Source organism: Theropithecus gelada, chromosome 17, assembly GCF_003255815.1.
Source record: "Theropithecus gelada isolate Dixy chromosome 17, Tgel_1.0, whole genome shotgun sequence".
NCBI classification, from domain to species: Eukaryota; Metazoa; Chordata; class Mammalia; order Primates; family Cercopithecidae; genus Theropithecus; species Theropithecus gelada.
This window is the reverse complement of record NC_037685.1, coordinates 6,424,462-6,444,060: the sequence shown is the minus strand read 5'-3', so window position 1 is coordinate 6,444,060 and position 19,599 is coordinate 6,424,462.

Here is a 19,599-nt window from a genome sequence, read left to right as displayed (position 1 = left end):
CTATCTCATCTGGCTTTCTCCATTATTACAATGTAATATATGTGAAATACGAACACTAATACTTCCTTAGTTCACATTTTATAGCATCAGCCAAAAAAAGTAAAAAGATTTACATAGAACAAGCATACTAAAATGAAAGCAATTTTAGCATACTGAGGCCAATATAAATTTTGCATGAGTAATAGGAAAGTAGAATATATGGACTAAATTTAATCATACCTGCACATTGGATCAATTTAGTATGTGTATATGTACATACACATATATATACATATAGACAGACAGTATATCTCATGAATCAATATGGTAAAATCCAAAGCTGTACTGTCAAATAAAACTCACTGAAATTATGCAAATGCCCTATTTTTGCTGTAATTAGGTAACCACTGGCCATGTGTGGCTTTGAGTGCACAAACAGGAATGAGGAATGAGACTGTGAAACTGAATTTTTAATTTTACGGCAACACGGGGCTAATGCCCACTGTGTTGGACTGTGTAGATACAGAGGAAATAACAAATCTGGTGAGAAAAAGTTCATAAATATGAAGAGGAAATATTTTATAATAAAATTTTGAATTAATTAGTCTATCCAAATGAATGAATGTGCTAAAGAGCATTTCTTAGTTGACTGAAACGGAAAATGTTAAAAAACGAACACTTAGAAAATAATTGTATGCCACCGATTCTAATATAACTGTAATAGTGTTTAAGACTACAGATATGTTTGAGCCATTCAGCATGCAATAAATTTACATCTTATATTTTTTCAAATGGAGGGTGTTTGAATTATTGTGTACGTAAGTAGTATATAAGTAGGACAAGTAAATAAGCAACAAAAAGTTAACAATTATATATTGGAATTTATGTAATATCTGTGATATATATTCAAAATATTTTGAAGTAAATGGGTCATTTTCCAGGATAAAGCAATTAACTTGTCCAGTTTAGCATGATCCTGTTTCACGCTCAGTGAAAGTAACTTTGTAATCATATGCTTCTGCTTAGAAATTTATTAATAATTTCCCAAGAAGTAGAGCACTTTACTCAGAGAGAAGTTCCACACACTCCTATGAAAGGCATCTCTAAAAGAATCATTTAGAGTGTTCAAAACTGGAGGAGGCAAATACAGATTTACAAAAAAGTTTACATTCTTAATTGCTAACAACTTTTGTTTTCTGATTTAAATGTCCTTGCCCTGAGATCTCTAGTTGAATCAGAAAGAAATGGTCCCCAACTGCATTGCATGTCTCTTTTACAGATGAGAAAAGTGTTTCTTTAATGTGTGGCTGTAGCTAAAGACGGAATCACTAATTGAGTCATGTTTTGTATTTATGTGATGTCTATGTTTGGAAATTGAACTGGGACTATCAAGTAATTTTACTTCGGCCATTGAAAAAGCTATTGGATATTACAATGTTTAGTCACCAGTGGTTTGATTGGAATTTAATGCATCTGTGAGCTAGAAGTTAACATCTTTGTATCCTATTACTGATCTCCTGAGAAAACTAGACTTATTTATTTCCCTATTTTAGATTCAAAGAGGTCATTTGTTCTTGATTAAAGACAAACATTGATCCTTAAATTAAAAAAGAAAAAAAAAGTTTTCTAATGTCTGACATATGGTTTTTCTACTGTGGCTTTTAAGTGTGAAAATACCGTTTAGCCAAGCAGAAAACCTCTTTACAGAACCAATTATGTTCTAAGTATCAATCTCAATGTGTTGGTCTTTTTAAGAATGCACTTCCCTCTCCACAGCACTGAAATTGCTCTTAGTATCACAGAGATATTGAGATTTTCTTTTTTTTCATTTCTTAGTCTTCACAAAATTCAAAAGTTTTTGAATTCTTTTTCTTCTTACAGAGTTAAAATGCCTAATCACTAATGCCACTTCCTTTTCTGCAATAAGAATGACTATTCTGCTGATGTCAGGAATCGCTGCATTTGAAAAGCAGTTTAAAGAGTAATGCTGTGCTATGCCTTGTCAACAGTACCTGCTATAAGAGCAGTCAGCCTCTGCAAGCCCCAGGTCTTATTAAAGAAATTGTGTGGAAAAGTAGAGCCAACCTGCTGGGTGTACCCCTGCTCTATTTTATCATAGGATGATTTACATCACTGCAGAACATGGCAGAAGAGTTATAAATAAACCAACAAGGAGTGACTCATGCTAAAGGACAATAAAGCATCTACTCCAGACACAGTCACCCTTCTTCTATTATTATTCCAATTTTCAATTCAGGTTTTCAGGGCTCTTAAATATAATATTTTCCCCCTCTCAATTATAGATATTCCCTTTATCTATATTTTCCTCTCTCAAAATATCTATGAAAATTACAGAATAATAGAACTTATTTCTTTATACCACATTTTAGAAGTAAATCTTTGTCCCTTAGAGGTTTTTCATAACTGTCTTCTATCATTTTTTAATGCATCTGCTAATTGAGTCCACACATAAATTTTGATGGCCTGTGTTATGCCATATTCTGTGCTAAGCAACACAAGTATTTGCATGAGCAACATACTCTGAAAAAGGAATACTCACGTAATCTACCTACAAAAAGGGATCATCTGTAGTGCAACTATTAGACACATAATAAATTGGAATATGTAACTATCTATATGGTTGCTCTAAAGTCTCAGACAATTGTAGAATAATCCATGAGGCTTTGACAAGACTGGATTTTTAAAGCCTCATTTCAGATCTAGTGAATCAGACTTTCTGGTAGTGTTGACTGAAGAGGAAAAAGAGTCACAACTCTCAGGAATGAAGAGGGTGAAATGACAAGGCTTGGATAGGTCCTAAAGGAGATAGAGAGCTTTGACTAAGACCCTTACACCGTACTGGGATGTTCAATGGCCTGTATACTTCAGCAATCTGATGGGATATGGAAGAAAAAGAGAGAGGGAGAGAAAAAAAAAATGTATCTTTGCTGTGTGTACGTGGCTGGGGATGGGAAGAGTAGTGAGTGAGAAGAGCAGAGCAGTCTCACTTCCATGATTATTTTATTTTTCAGGCATAAAATATAAATGTTAAATAACTTTAGCCTTTACTGACTCACATCTTCATACTAAATTTCAAAGGATAACCCCTAAAGGAATAGAAATATAATTTCATAATTCTCAAATCAGTAATCAAAAAATGAGGAATTAAAAAATCATTAAATCAATATAACAAATGAATTTATAGAAATTGTTTGTATTTAATAAATAAACTGACTCTCCAAAACTACCTCTCCAAAATTAATATAGAGCATATTACAGGTTGAAGAATAAGTACACTAAAATGCCTACTATATTCATTTAAATAACTTGTCATGTATGTATGTATAAGCATGCAGATGTATTAAAAATAGGAAATGGGATAATGGCAATCTCTGGGGAAGAAAGAATATGAAAGAATATATAAAATGCTTCAATTATAGCTGCAAATGCTAAATTCTTAAGCAGGGTGGTGTCTCCATGTATGTTGACGTATCAATTGTTATATGTTTTTATAAAAAATATTTCATGCATAAACACAATAATGAGAAATATCAAATATACTGAGGATTACATAGTTAGGAATGGAAAGTTCTAAATTAAATATTCATGACAAACAACTTCTAGTCCTCTGTATTATTACCTAAAATCTGTTCTGTGGTTAACCATAATGAGCTACCTTTATTGTCTTTCTTTCCTTTTTTGCTTATGCAGCCTCCCTGATCCCAATCTCTTTCTTCAGGTTCTCCAAATTTTTCACTCCTTGATCATGAAGACATGTTCAGTTCCAACTCTCTGCCTAACTTGATTATGTGTGCACTCAAACCTAGTATAGCCCTCGGCAACAAGATAATCTTCTAATTAGGATGTCTCTGTTCTTACTCATGCACACACACACAGTGTTTAAGAAAAAATACATATACACACATATATACACATGTACATATATATATTGCTATCTTATATATTTAGACATGCCAAAAAAACCCCACAAATCTACAAAGCAGAAGGGTTGCTTTATTCTTGTTTCTCTGGTATCTAGCTCATAGCTCTGCACATGGCGAGGTTTACTAGATAAGGGATCACTCAATATTGCTGGTATGACCTGATCCACCAGCAACTTGGCAGCCCTGTCAACCCCTTCCACGTATATAAGGACACTATTTGATTCATTTTCAAATATATTTACAGGAAAAAAAGTGTAGGAGAAGAGAAAATATCATAAATCGTGGTAAAAATATAAAAGAAGGAAGGAAAAGCTGCACAGATAAAATTTGTCAATTTCCATAGAAAGCAGGCTTCCTTAAATTTTGTTCAAACAGTACTAAAATGATTCATTATTGAAGCTTAAAATAAAAGAGATTTGCATAATATGCTAAAGCTATGAATAAGAGAGAGATGCAGTCCATATATAAAGCAGGCTGTTGTAATTACATTTGCTTTGGGGGATATATGTTTTCACTGAGTGATAATACTAATAATCATACAGAGGTTTGTGCTGTTGGCTGTTTTCCTGATTGACAGAACCCCAAGCCTATCTTTGATGGCCACTAATCAGGTGAAGACCACCAACTGCTCTTATTTTCTAGCAGTTTATGGCTTTGTGGCTCTAGGTAATTGTTTGTGGTGTTTTATTTGTTTTGGTTTTTCTTTCAAGCCCAGCCCACAGATACCTGACATAGGAATAGGTAAATTGTTTATTATAAGTAGATTATGTTTCAATTGAAATGCATTTGCTAAACCTTCTGTTGACTTCCTTTGCCCAAAGGCTGCCTACTCAGGAGCACCATCTCTTAGAAGTGAAATAAGGTCATCCTTTGGGATCCAAGGGGAAATGATTCCAGAAGCCCCTGCAGATACCAAAATCCATGGATGTTCAAGTCCCTTATATTAAATGGCATATTGTTTCATATGACCTATGCATATCATCCTGTGTTCTTTAAATCATCTCTAGGTTACCTGTGATACCAAATATTATGTAAATAATTATTATATTGTATTGCTTAGGGAATAATAACAAAAAAAAGTCTGTACATGTTTAGTAAAGATGCAATCCATCCTTTTAAAAAATATTTTAGATCTACAGTTCATACGCATGGGTTCTGCAAAATGCAGATTTACATTACTTACTTCAAAATGCAGATTTACATTATTTGGATCTGTGGTTCATACCCATGGGTTCTGCAAAATGCAGATTTACATTATTTGGATGTGTATTTTGCAGAACCCATGGGTATGAAAGACTGAATGTACCTGCATTTCTGTTTTGCTGAAGTAACAGAGCCTGCCCAGCTCTTTAAGCACATCAAAATGTTGAGTATTATTAAGTCTCTTTAACTTGCACTAGAAACTTAATCTAATTTAAAATTTGAATAGTTTTATGGATCTCTCTTTACACATTTCCAGTATCCTCTAATCTTTGACTTTGTTTTCTGTGGTGGTTGTTCCAAAAGTTTAATAATCAGATTTTATCAACAAAATAAAACTTTTCTGTGGATATTTTTTTACAAGCATATAAAAAAAAGGTATGAAATGCTAGCTGAATTTTAAGGTGCTTTGAAGAAAGAAACACTGAATATTCTTATCCAACAGGGATATGTTGCTAATATATGAAGGGAAAAAAAAAAGGCTGGCTAAGAAGATATTTTTGGATGATATAAGAACATTGAGAAAAGTGAATAGTAAATACACACATCGATGATGCATTTATATTTTCTAAATATGAGTTTTCTTGCTCTTTGGAAAATGCCATTTTATAAACTGAATTTGAACTCAGAAGTTTAGCTTATTAAAGGTTAGATCACTACCCAAAAGGGTTTAAGAAGATAGAAAACCTCTGTGTTGTATATATCATAATTCAGAATAAAAGGGAAAATAGTGCAATTTAAAGAAAAACTTCAATATCCCAAGTCCTTTTACCAACTGATGAGTTTACTAGATTTTGTTTTATTTGTTTCTGCTAACTTACTTAAAGTATCTTCAGAATCAGATTTAAATCACATCAAATATATATATATTTTTTAATTCAACAATTGATATACCACTGGGATATAGCCAAATAACATCATTATAACCTCATCTGTAAACACTGTTAAACCTCTGGGAACTCAAAATATGTAATTTGACCTAAATGAAAAGAAAAACGAATGTTGATGAATAACTTTATGCTGTAATTGTATATCTATTGGTCTGTTTACCTTCAAAGAAACTCATGGACATATATTCCTGTGCCCTGCACCAAAATATGCACAGATCATAAACTGTGCTTGATATTTTCTTGTATCAAAATACTTAGTAAACCTTTTACAATACTGTGTCCTCACATTACATGACATTAGTGGGAAAGTTCCTCCCTGACATATACTAATCACTCTTGTAAGAGGTAATTTCCATCCAAGTAAAGATAAAATTAATAGACACTATGGAAAAATGTAAGAGAAATGTATAAGGATTATAGAAGTGAATAAACTAAATATAAATTTGAAAATATATATGAAACCGAAGAATTGCTTCTTTGTCCTCAGAAGGTTACTTGACTTTTGTCTTCTTTACTTTGTGTCTTCCTTCCACATTTCTCCCAACATCCTGTTTTTGTTTCATCTATTGTTTTCTGTCTTCTTTTAAAAAACTATGCAATTTTGGAGGGTAGCATGTCTTTTCTCTTTACTCTCCTCTGTGACCACAGATTTTAAATTCCCAATTCTTCTAAAGGGCATCCTAGAATAAGTTAGTCAGGAATTGTAGTTACATTTTTATTATTATTAGCAAGATTTTAGCTTTTCAAATTGTTGTAATTGCACTAATGCAGCTAATTCTGCATTCTTTGCAATATTTTGTATTTGTCATTAACATTCCTCTAATTTGAGCATCTCAGTCTTAAAAGTTTTGAGTGGCCAAGTGGGTAAAACGATGCATATATATGCTCATAAAACAGAAAGTGATGAGACACCTAGAAAATTAGAACTTGATGCTTTTCCTTAAAATTATTCAAATACAAATTTCTAAAAAAAATCATTAAACTTGTCAAACCAAATATGAGATACCATTACCAGTTGCATAACCTGTGTATAAATTAATTTGTAGTGGAACCAATAGACTCATATGCAATTAAAAGTAGATATCAAACACAAGTTTGCTTACCTCAAAAATTATCATATGTTATGCTAAGGATTTTTTCATTGATGTTAAAATTCAAATTGTGCCATAAGATTACATATAGTTCAAACTGTAAAAAAAAAAATGACTATTAAGTTATAGATTCTGGATTTATTTGCATGATAGAAAATGGGGGAAAATCCTATTTTTTTTGGAATACATTAAGTGAGAAAAATTTAAATGAAAAAAAGTATTTTTTTTACTAAATGACTGAATACTAGCTTCAAACCTATAAAATATTTTTATTGAGACTGAACAAAGTACTGTGAAAAAGGACAGAACCCTGACTAACCAAGTAGTTGTAATAAAAAATAGTGTATCTCCACCAGCCTGGTCAACATGGTGAAACCTGGTCTCTACAAAAATACAAAAAGTTTCCAGGTATGACGGTGGGTACCAGTAATCCCAGCTGCTCAGGAGGCTGAGGCGGGAGAATCGCTTGATCTCGGGAGAAGGTTGGAGTAAGTTGACATTGCACCATTGCACTCCAGCTTGGGCGACTGAGCAAGACCCCGTCTCTAAATAAATAAATAAATAACAGTGTATCTCTTTTGCACAAAATTAAGTGCTACATATTAAAAGCCTAGAGCTGAGACTTTTGCATATGCATAACATCACCTGTGAATCAGATTTGTCATTTAGACAACATTTGCACAACTGAGAAGATGCTATCAACAGTCGTATCTGCCAATAAGAAAGAAAAAAAAAAAAAGTAAGACAAACCAGTGGTTTCTTACCAAGATCATAATCTAAAGGAGGGCTTCTTAGGGGGAGAAAGGAAGAGTGTCAGAAATACAAGAGGGGTTTCTCAAACTGTATAAGCAGAGGCAACATTTGGCCAAAAGGCATGTGCAAAAAAGGAAGAACAGAGATTCTGTTCACCAGCGATATGTTGAATATCATCCCTAAATATATAGAAAATTTTATCCTAATTTCATGAGGGTCTGGTTGCATATATTCACACATAGCCTCACATTTATACTCACACGTGCTCATATTGTTACACAGGCACCTTCCCACTCACATTCTAACACTGTCCTTCACACTCACACCCATGTTCAATAACACTCCCAATCCTACACCAGTAGACACTAAATTCTATAGAAATTAACAATAGTTGCTTAAAATTTTCCCATTAAGAAAAAAATGCATTTTTTCAATTGCCAGCAAGTGGATAATGGACTTAATGTTCATATTTTGAGAGGTTTTTAATTCCATAAAATCTGGCAGCTATTTTTAATCCACATTGGGCCATTCCCATCTATTTGGAATACAATTTTATTTTACAAATGTGGCCAAACTGAACAATTTTAGGAACACAATTATTCATCTAAATGAGGTAGCTTTATGATTGAGCAAAATACAATGTTTGTATATTTATTTTCCCCTCTGAGACTGTAGAGGACCACGTGCTCGCAAACGAGACATTCCCGATAAGTCCTGCTCTTGCAAACCAAGCAGGGTGTTCCTGATAAGTCCTGCTATTATAAATGAAGCAGGGTGTTCCTCATAAGTCCTGCTTTTGCAAAGGAAGCATGGGGTTCCTTCCCTGTAAACAGGGAGGACAAAGGAGCCAGCTGCAAACAGCAGACCCTAGGGGCTTGTTTATGTGTAAACATCTTGAAAATCCAGAAAGGGAAAAGTCAGAAAAACAACAATGTGTCTTGTGACTTGGCAACATTCCACAAATGACTGTATAAAATAAAGCAGAGCACACCATTCGAGGCGGCCACCATGTTTATCTTGTCTTGTGCATTCATTCCTTTGTTTAGGAAACATGCGGACCCCAACATCTGGTGCAGCGAGCAGGGTCCGTGGCTCCAGGAGAGCAAGGAACTGGACGGGGAACACCCCAGGCAGGTAAATAAAGAAAAGGAGACCCACAGGAAAATTATGGGAAATTCCACCTCTCTGGCCTCTGAATATTTGCGGTTACTCCAGGGACTGTTGATGTCTATAGGAGCAGAAGTTAGTTAAGGAACATAAGACTTTGAAGTGATTGTTTGCCCATGTTGAACAACATTGTTACTGGTTTCAATATCAAACCAAAGTGCAGTTAAATCGAAAGGAATGGTTACAAGTGGTTAAAGTCCTGCATTGAGCTCATCAGTGAGGGCAAACGATGCCTCTGACTTTGTGGACTTTGTGTAGTTCCATTACTCAGGCATTAGAGTTACTTGAAACTGACTCAGAGCGTGGCAATACTGCCACAGGAGGTGAGGCATCTGAAGCTTTAGAGAGGAATGATCCTAGAGAGGAACATATTTACGCCCCGGTTGTTGAAGACAAGGAATTGGAAAAAGAGCTAATGCCTCCTTCATCTGAAGGAAATTCTGATTTGCAGCATATTTTAGAGATGTTACAACAGTTGTTAAAATTGCAAGGTACTGCTGCTCCTGTTTCTCCTATGTCAGGTCAGGTTTTCTCTGTGTCTCTTCCTCCTGTAGGAGAAAAGAAGGAATCAAAGGAAAAGGATGATTTTGAGGAATTAGATTTATTCCCAATAACACGGGCTGCTTTCGGCCCCAATGCTCAGTTCCCAAACGGTGGCCAGAATGTGACTTTTACAGCCCTACAATTTAAATTTTTGAAAGAAATGAAAGCTGCAATTTCTAATTATGGACCTCAGTCACCGTTTGTTCTTGGCCTTCTCAATTCCTTCTCTTCAGAACATATGATGATTCCTATTGACTGGGAAACGTTGGGACAGGCTGTCCTTGATCGTTTGCAATGGCTTCAATTAAAAAGTTGGTGGTGGGAGGAAACAAGAGTACAAGCTAGAAAAAATGCTACCTGAAATCCCCCAGGACCTACTGAAGAGCAGCTTATGGGTTCAGGACAATACATCACTCTTTATGCTCGGGCAGGCCTAGATGATATTGCTCTCACTCAGATTAAAGCCTTGTTTATAAAAGCGTGGACTAAGGTTGAAATAGTGGGTAAAATTTCTTTATCTTTGTAAAGATCCTACAAGGAGCCACTGAACTGTATCCAGATTTTGTAGCCCGTCTTCAAGATGCTGTATTAAAGACTGTAGGTTCAGGCCCTGCAGTTAAAATTCTTTTGGATACTCTGGCTTTTGAGAGTGCTAATCCCGAGTGCCAAAAATTGCTGCGTCTTCTAAAAGCTAGTGGAGTTGATTTAGATGAATACATTCAGGCTTGTGCACGTGTTGGAGGAGCTATTTACGATGCTCAGTTGTTTGCTGGGGCACTTTCTAAGGCTTTAAAAGGCAATTCTAAACAAGGTATATGCTATCAATGTGGGAAACCCAGTCATTTTAAAAAGGAATGCCGAAAAACTTAGGCTCTTCTGCTCCCAAAAGAAAAAAGGTTACCATCTGATATGTGTAAACCATGTGGCAAGGGTCGACATTGGACCAATGAATGCCGTTCAAAAACTGATAAAAGTGGAAATGTATTGTCACCCCTCTCAAGAAACGGGAGCCGGGGCCCGCAGTCTTGGGGCCCCAACAACTACAATGCAGGCCTACCCCAGTACCCAGTGAGCAGTGGCTTACAACATTGAGGAATGACCTCGAGTCCTCCTTAAAGACATCTTACCCTACCCCAGTTTCTCAGCTTTATGCTGCCACTAAGCAGAGTGCCGCTGCTGACCCAGCTATTGTCCAACCTTATACTTTAACTCCTAATGGAGGAATATATAAGTTGGCTACTGGAGTGTGTGGTACTTTGCCAAAGGGACATGTAAGACTTTTACTAGGTTGAAGCAGCAGTGCTATGCGGGGTTAATGGTGGTCCCAGGAATTATTGATCCTGATTTTACGATGAAATCCTTATTATGGTACAAGTCTCACAACTTATGCACCTAGAGGCAGGGGAACGTATTGCACAATTGCTTTTATTGCCTTTTTTTCCTTTCTCATCTAGAGATGTGTCTCGTCAAGGAGGTTTCGCTAGTACTGGGAAAACTGTTTTCTGGGAAACTTTAGATTCTGATCAAAAACCTTTATGTTCCTTGCAAATTAATGGGATACTTTTTGAGGGATTAGTCGACACAGGAGTGGATGTATCTATTATATGCTTGGCTCAATGGCCTGATCATTGGAAAAAGAAACAAGTATCGCTTACTCTATCCGGCTTAGGTACTGCTTCTATAGTCTACCAAAGTGTCAAGCCCATGAGCTGTGTAGGACCTGAAGGACAACAAGGAAAAGTGTTCTTTTATATTGTTCCCATTAATATTAACCTTTGAGGCCGTGATCTTTTACAACAATTTGGTGCCTTTTTAAGCATTCCTCATATTTCTTCAGCTGCCAAAAATATGATGTTCAAAATGGGCTACAATCCTTTACGCTCTTAGCTACTGTCCACAAGCCTCAAGCTTTACAATTAAAATGGAAAACTACAACTCCTGTTTGAGTGGAACAGGAGTCATTATCTAAAGAAAAACTTAAGGCTTTGAAGAATTTAGTTAAGGAACAATTGACCGAGGGGCATATTGAACCAAGTACTTCTGCACACAATTCCCCTGTGTTTGTCTCGTCAAAAAAAAAAAAACAAAAAAAAAAAACTGGAAACTGGCACTTATTACCTGATCTTACAACTGTAAATACTTGTATTCAACCTATGGGGACTTTATCCCCTGTAGCAAAAGAAAAATTGTCATTTGTAGAAAATAGAATTAGTGAAGCTCACCTTGATTATATTGCACCCAATCTTCCACTTTCGTTGTGTCTTTTTCATACTCCCCATTTGCCAACGGCCATTTTACACCAAGATAATAATATTCTGGAGTGGCTGTTTTTGGCTAATAAAGCCATTAAGGAAATTCACCCATATGTTGGAAAATTAGCTGAATTAATTATTAAAGGACGACATTGAGCTCGTCAGCTGCTTAGTGCTGACCCTATAAAAATTATTACCCGATTACCTAATCAATACATTGAATCTCTGTTGAAAACTCATGAGGGTTAGCAAATGGCTTGCACTGAGTATACTGGTTCTTTTTCTCAGCATTGTCCTAGTAATAAATTACTGCCATATAATCCTATCTCTTACACTCCAGTTAAAGGTCCCACCTTTTTTCAAGCAATGGAAAGGCTGGATACTTCAGACAATTCAAAAATTTCTCACTATCCATTTGAATCAGTACAACAAGGAGAACTTTTTGCCATTCTTATGGTTCTATAAGACTGGCCTCAAACCCCTTGTAATATAGTTAGTGATTCCCAATATGCTGTATATATAACTAAATATATTTCTCAGACTTCTTTACCATTATTTCCTCAAACTCCTTTACAAAAATTATTTTCTTTACTTCCCACACTGCCCCCCTTTTTATCACTCATATTCGTTCTCATTCAGCTTTGCCAGGACCTTTATCTTTTGGCAATAGTCCAACGGGCTCAGGATGAGCACCAACTACATCATAGTTAGTGATTCCCAATATGCTGTATATGTACTTACTTGCTTTGCAGTTATGGGAGTCCCTGTTGAATTAAAAACTGATAATGCCCCTGATTATTGCTCTCACAAATTGGCTGCCTTCCTCTCTTTATACCATATTCATCATTTCACTGGTATTCCATTTAACAGTCAAGGTCAAGCAATTATTGAAAGAGCCAATGCTACCTTAAAATTACAACTTTTAAAACAAAAAGTGGGAGATGGACGAGATTCCCCAAAACATCAAATTCTGAAAGCCTTTTTTACTTTAAATTTGCTCAACCATTGGCACCAATTACAGCAGTCTGCAGCGGTGAAACATTTTCAACAGCCTTTAGAAAAGCTGCAAAACAGTAATCTGTGGGTGTATTATCCTTCATTACAAGGGAAATATTTAAAAGGAAAAGTTTTACAATGGGGCCGAGGCTATGCTCTTGTCTGTACAGGTGCTGGAGATGAGTGGTTTCCATCTTGACGGTTGAAACAGTGCCATGGTGAAGAGGAGCCGATCCAAAGAGTTCCTCAAAGATTTTCAGGAGCTGAATCTGAGTGTGTTATGCCCAGACCGTTTGTTCCCCAAAGAAGACCACCAGAGTCCAGAGTCAAAGCCAAGCGGCAAGGATCTTTACTGCAAGTTCGAACTTGGTCCCTCCATTCTACAGCATACAAGAGGGCCCTGAACAATGCGAGTGCTTGCTTTTTATAGCCCGATGTAAACAGGATATGTAAAGTTACAGGGGAACAAGGTAATTCTCTCGGTTACAGCATTACAATTGGTTAATACATTTAATACATTTAGCATTTTTTATTGGTTCCCGCTGTGTCCTTATCGGAGATTTTCCCAGGTGGTGTTTTTCTGAAGTTTGAAAGAAATATGGAGGAATGTGTTCGTGCTGGGCTCAGGAAGTTGAGAGATATATGAGGAATGTGTTTGTGCTGGGCTTGTGCTGGGCTCAGGGAGTTGGGAGATATATCAGGAATGCGTTTGATTCCTTTCAAGTGCTCAGAGAACACTCACCTTCAGGACTCGATGTGCAGAGCCCTTAACATGGGGTCAACTGAAAAAGCTTACTCAGAAAGCTGAAGGGGTTGTTCAACAAGCTGGGCAGCCAAAAACCCCACTGACTTTATTCCTGGCTATGCTGGCCATAGTAAATTGTCAGGTAACAGCTGGAGAATTTACATACTGGGCTTATATTCTTTTTCCATCCTTATATCAAGGTGTGGCCTGGGGAGACAGAAAAGTCCCAGTATTTACTAATGATACTGCTTGGATGCCATTGCCTTTTTTAAACCAGGATCCTGAATTAAACACTGGCACAGTAAATATTTCGTATCAATTTGGGGTTGAAGGGTTACCTATATGTCTTGGGGGTAGTCCACATTGTCTGCATCTTTCTCATGAGGCTTGGGCTGTTCGCCATAACCATAGTCATATCTCTGCCTTTACTATGATTATTGTGGCTCAAAGTTTTAAGTATAATCATACTGCAGTACTTAATGAAACTCTGCCAAGTACGTTATCTTTATGCCCTATCCCTGATGTGTCCGGAGGTGTTTCCCAACTAGAGTGGACTAGATATAGACGTAGTAGGCCACGATTGTTGTTAGAAGTAAAAGGGAAGAGTCGTAAATACCTTGTTACAGATTGGAGTGTACATGGAGATTTTCAGACTAAATTCAGCCATGTCAACCTGCATTGGCATAAAGGTAATCACAGCATTTCTGCAGATGGCAATGAAACTATTATTTGGCATGATGGTGGTCTATCACCCCCTATGCCACATTTGGCTAATACCTCACAAACACAAGGTCATATTGGGAAGTTGCTAGCTGCTGGTAAACCAATGTTCACTTTCACGGGAAACATGTCCTTAAATCTTACTAATATTACTAACCCTTTCCATATATCTTTACATCAAAATAGTTCTAGATATGTTATTGCATGTGTAAGAAAGCCTTACTTGTTGTTGACAGGAATTTTTAAATGGGATTATAATACATGGGTAGTTAACTTTACAAACAATTGTACATTCTTAAGTTGTATAAATACTACTTGGTGGAATAATAATTGGAATGAGTCTCATTCCAATTTATATATACTAAGAGCCAGAAAAGAAACCTGGCTACCTGTAAACTTAACACGTACTTGGAGTGAATCTGCTGGGGTTACTCAAATTTACAAGGTTATGCAAGATCTTGTCCACCACAGTCGGAGGATGGTTGGAATCGTCGTGATGGCAGTGATAGGACTTGTAGCAATTGCTTCCACCGCCGCTGTTGCTGGATTAGCTCTACACCAGAGTATACAAAATGCAGAATTTGTGCAACAATGGCATGAACAATCACATTTGTTGTGGCAGCAGCAACAAAATATAGATACTCATTTGACTGAATGAGTGGATAATCTGGAGCAAGTGGTTTCTTGGTTGGGAGATCAGCTAACAGTGTTGAATACTCGAGCTTTGTTGAAATGTGATTGGAACACTACTCAATTTTGTATTACTCCTGTTCCTTTTAACAGCACTGTACATAATTGGACTGAGATAAAGGGACTTATAATTGGTCATAATAATCTTTCCCTAGAAATACAAGAATTAATGCAGAACATTTCTGAAACATTTTGCAATCAGTTACCATTGCTGACTGGTACAGATTTGATGACTGGTATTGCACAAAGTTTGATGTCTTTGAACCCTATGTGCCCTGTAAAAACTTTGCTGACCTCTGTTTCTAGTAATGTATTGATTGTTGTTCTTGCCTTTGTCATTTTCACAGTCTGCTGGAGACGGTACCAAAGAGCAAACACCAAATCCCAGTGAGCCCAACATGTAATGATGGTTTTAAAAGAAATTCAAACTTGTAAATAAGGAAAGGGGAAATGTAGAGGACTATGTGCTTGCAAACGAGGCGTTCCTGATAAGTCCTGCTCTTGCCAACGAAGCAGGGCATCCCCGAAAAGTCCTGCTCTTGCAAACAAAGCAGGGCCTTCCTTCCATGCAAACAGGGAGGACAAAGGAGCCAGCTGCTAATAGCAGACCCTGGGGGCTTGTTTATTTGTAAACATCTTGAAAATCCAGAATCAGGGAAAGGTCAGAAAAACAACAATGTGTCTTGTGACTTGGCAACATTCCACAAACGACTGTATGAAATAAAGCAGAGTGCGCCATTCGAGGTGGCCACCATGTTTATCTTGTCTTATGTTGTCTTGTGTGTTCATTCCTTTGTTTAGGAAACACGTGGACCCCAACATGAGACAGTATCAATTTTGATAAATAAAAACCTTTTGTTCATTCCCCCTCTCTTTGAAAATTACTCACCTGATACACTCTCTTTGCCCATATGAAAAGTGTTAAGTCTCTGATTTTTACGAGAAATAGAAGCAACTGGAGTACGGGTATCCTAATCCTAGAATCAAAGAGGGGAAAAGAGCACACTGACATTGATTGAGATCTAGCATTTGTGCTAGGTCCTGCAATAGGTATGATACATACAGATTCTCATGTAGGGAGCCCTTGGTTCTATTCTTGCTTCTGGATACAAGTGTCAATGCAATCTTGGACACCAGTTAATTGCTATGGTTCAAAGTTATTCCTTTTAAAACTAAGGGCTCCAACTAAATTCTCTATGTTGTAATTTCCAGATTTAAATTTATATCATTGTATAGAAGTAACAGTAATTTATTTACTCATATTATAACTTTATTGACAAAATAATATTATTGTAAGTCTTGTGGTCTAAAACAGAGTCTTCCATATTCTTTCTTCAGCAAGTTTTAACATTGTTCAGCATCTATTTTTCTTACATTTCATTTTAAATTGAATTTTCTTTCTTTTTAATGTACAAATGAAGACAACATGTTATTATGGGTAAGTGTCTGTCTTCACTCAAACCCAATATCAAATACTCAATAAACATTTTATAGCCACTACTACTTATGAAGTGCTCTCACAAACATTTAATCCATTTGTCTGTACATAATGGAGATCCACAATACTCAAAGAATTAATGAAGACCTTCTAAGTTTAGAAGTCCTTGATTTAAAAAAGGATATGAAAATTTTGAGAAATGTGGGAAGCTCACTTTTTCCTCCCCAAATTTCTAAACTAACATTCAGAAGCATCACACAGATGGAGATCAAAATATCAGTTATATATTTGATAAAAGTCAAACTGGAAAATTTGTCATAGATTATCTAGACGCAACAGGGTTTTGTAACACTTTATTGCTGTTTGGTATCCAGATTGTTTGCCAAGCCACTGGCATAGCAAGGGTTGCAGACCTCTATGCAATTATGGGCCATGAGCCCCATGATAGAAGACAGATCACATTCATCCAAAGAAGAGGTCACTTCAAAGAGTTGGGACCCAGAAAACCTTAAGCTCTGTATCACCATTTCCTTCTCCTAGGCTCATCAATTAGCTGAGTTGCCCCTCAAATGGATAAGTATGTGAAACATGTACAGAGGAAAAGAGCTGGAGGATTTTTAAATAATTTTCTTATAGTGGAATGGAAGTTTCTTATCCTATGAAGAAATACGACAAATGAGTATTCACACTTCTTTTTAGAGGTAAAGTCTGAAGTACCTCAACACACAATTGCTTGAGCTTCCATGAGGCTGCAAAAGGAAGACAAGATTCAGAGACTTCAAAGCTGTGTAATTCAAATGTAATACTTTCCTCAACAATAAAAAGAGGAAAAAAAAGGCGTACATTGTAGTGTGGTTTTGAGAACTAAATAATCTACTTGGTATCAAACAATTAGCATGCAAATGTTACCTAGAAAGTAATGATTACCTTTGAACAGGAAGTATAGCCTTGAAGAGAAAATTGTTTTTGAATAAAAGTGATTTTTTAGTTTTGGATTTTCTCGTTATTAGCTATTGGACTATGAGCAACTTAGAAAACTTAAAAATTTTTTTTTCATTTATAAAGATGAAACTTTTAATAACAAAAATCTATGTGAACAATGGAAATTATTAAAGTTAGATCATGACCTATACTCATTAAATGGTAGCAATTATTTTCATGAGAAAATGTTCACTTTTGGAAGTCTGTTTGTACAGTCAATTTTCAGTTGTCATTTGCTTGTGCATTCAGAAAAAAGTCTCATATATTCTTAGATTAACTATCGTGCACCAGATCTGTTGTAGGCATTGGAGATACATCAGTGAAATCAACATCAAAACATCCAAGTCATAGAAAAACTCAGATGTCAATACATAGATTTAATTGTTAGCTGTCATAATATAAATAGAATGTAAACAGGCAAAAGTTCTTATTCCATTTATCACATAGTCAAGATTACTTTGTGATAATTTTATATTAATGGTTGATTTCTTTTCCTAAAATATGTATACTGGGAAGACAAAACATGCACACACACAAAAACATAATATCTCAACAGTAAAGTTATCATGAAACTAAAACTGCCCTTATTTGCTTTTGGTAAAAAAGGTAGGTAGTTGCTGAAAAATTGGAGAGTTTAAATACCTGAATAAGCATCAGATTTAAAAATCTGTGTTGTAATTTGACCCCATGAAGATAGTAGGAGTGAAAGTTTCCCATCACCTAGAGAAGTAAAATTCACAAAAGTGAAATGAGATCAAGACAATAAATTGAGGGAGGGTGGAGCAAGATGGCCAAATAGGAACAGCTCCAGTCTCCAGCTCCCAGAATGAGCGACACAGAAGATGGGTGATTTCTGTCACCCACACCAAAACACCCACACCAAAATCCCATCAATACGTCACCAGCATCAAAGACCAAAGGCAGATAAAACCACAAAGATGGGGAAAAAGCGGGGCAGAAAAGCTGGAAATTCAAAAAATAAGAGTGCATCTCCCCCTCCAAAGGAACGCAGCTCATCACCAGCAATGGATCAAAGCAGGACGGAGAATGACTTTGACTAATTGAGAGAAGAAGGCTTCAGTCCATCAAACTTCTCAGAGCTAAAGGAGGAATTATGTACCCAGTGCAAAGAGACTAAAACTCTTAGAAAAAAGAATGGAAGAATGGATAACTAGATAATCATTGCAGAGAAAACCATAAACAAACTGACAGAGATAAAAACCATGACATGAGAAATACGTGACAAATGCACAACCTTCAGTAACTGACTTGATCAACTGGAAGAAAGAGTATCAGTGACTGAGGATCAAATAAATGAAATGAAGTGACAAGACAAGTCTAAAGAAAAAAGAGGAAAAAGAAATGAACAAAGTCTGCAAGAAGTATGGGATTATGTGAAAAGACCAAATCTACATCTGATTGGGTTGCCTGAAAGTGAGGGGGAAAATAGAGCCAAGTTGGAAAACGTTCTTCAGGATATCATCCAGGAGAACTTCCCCAACCTAGTAGGGCAGGCCAACATTCAAATTCAGGAAACACAGAGAATGCCACAAAGATACTCCTTGAGAAGAGCGACTCTAAGACACATAATTGTCAGATTCATTAAAGTTGAAATGAAGGAAAAATTGTTAAGGGCAACCAGAGAGAAAGGTTGGGTTACCCACAAAGGGAAGCCAATCAGACTAACAGTAGATCTCTCGGCAGAAACTCTACAAGCCAGAAAACAGTGGGAGCCAATATTCAACATTCTTAAAGAAAAGAATTTTAAACCCAGAATTTCATATCCAGCCAAAGTAAGTTTCATCAGTGAAGGAGAAATAAAATCCTTTACAGATAAGCAAATGCTTAGAGATTTTGTCACCACTAGGCCTGCCTTACAAGAGACCCTGAAGGAAGCATTCAACATGGAAAGGAACAACTGGTACCAGCCATTGCAAAAACATGCCAAAATGTAAAGACCATCGAGGCTAGGAAGAAACTGCATCAACTAAAGAGCAAAATAACCAGTAAATATCATAATGGCAGGGTCAAGTTCACACATAACAATATTAACCTTAAATGTAAATGGACTAAATGCTCCAATTAAAAGACACAGACTGGCAAACTGGATAAAGAGTCAAGACCCATCAGTCTGCTGTATTCAGGAGACCCATCTCACATGCGGAGACATACATAGGCTCAAAATAAAGGGATGGAGGAAGATTTACCAA